Below are 534 nucleotides of genomic sequence, written 5' to 3'. Positions count from 1 at the left end.
GGGACTGATGGGGTTTACATTGTGGGCTTGTTAGCTTGACATCACTTCCTGTGTCTAACAGAGGCTCCTGAGCTCTGGACTCGTTTCCTTTGAGAAATAAAAATCCTGCTGAGTTTGTTGCACTACTGCTTTCCTGTTTTCTGGGAAAGGACCGCCGCTGCGTGCGGAGTAAATATTGATGTGTAGATGAGAATGATGTATGGGGAGAGGCATTGGAAATGCAACACATGCTAGTCTACTGCAGCCAGAACCAGTTGGTGCGTTTTCCAATGTCTCTCGTTATGGATTGTTCGATATATATATATATATATAATGGGGTCCGAAATGATTGACACCCTTGATAAAGATGAGCAATAATGACTGCATCAAATAAATAATTATAATAATAAGCTATATTCTATGCTCAAAAAAAGGATACTACACTGAACAAAATATAAACGCCACAATTTCTGCGTTACAGTTTATATAAGGAAATCAGTCAATTGAAATAAATTCATTGGGCCCTAATCTATAGATTTCACCTGACTGGGAATA

The 534-nt window shown here is 38.8% G+C and overlaps 1 protein-coding gene across 1 annotated transcript in view; it reads left to right on the top strand.

The window, feature by feature from the left end:
• LOC121559005 (stromal interaction molecule 2) overlaps positions 1-115 on the top strand; it is a 95,255-nt gene extending 95,140 nt beyond the window's left edge. The window contains 1 exon segment of the mRNA XM_041872301.2: positions 1-115. This exon segment is cut by the window's left edge and continues 1,144 nt beyond it. The gene's annotated coding sequence lies outside the window, so the exon portion shown is untranslated.
• Positions 116-534: the final 419 nt, after the last annotated feature.

This window comes from Coregonus clupeaformis, unplaced genomic scaffold, assembly GCF_020615455.1.
Source record: "Coregonus clupeaformis isolate EN_2021a unplaced genomic scaffold, ASM2061545v1 scaf0534, whole genome shotgun sequence".
Lineage (NCBI taxonomy): Eukaryota > Metazoa > Chordata > Actinopteri > Salmoniformes > Salmonidae > Coregonus > Coregonus clupeaformis.
Note: the sequence above shows the minus strand (reverse complement) of the source record. Positions and strands in the feature narration are given on the sequence as shown.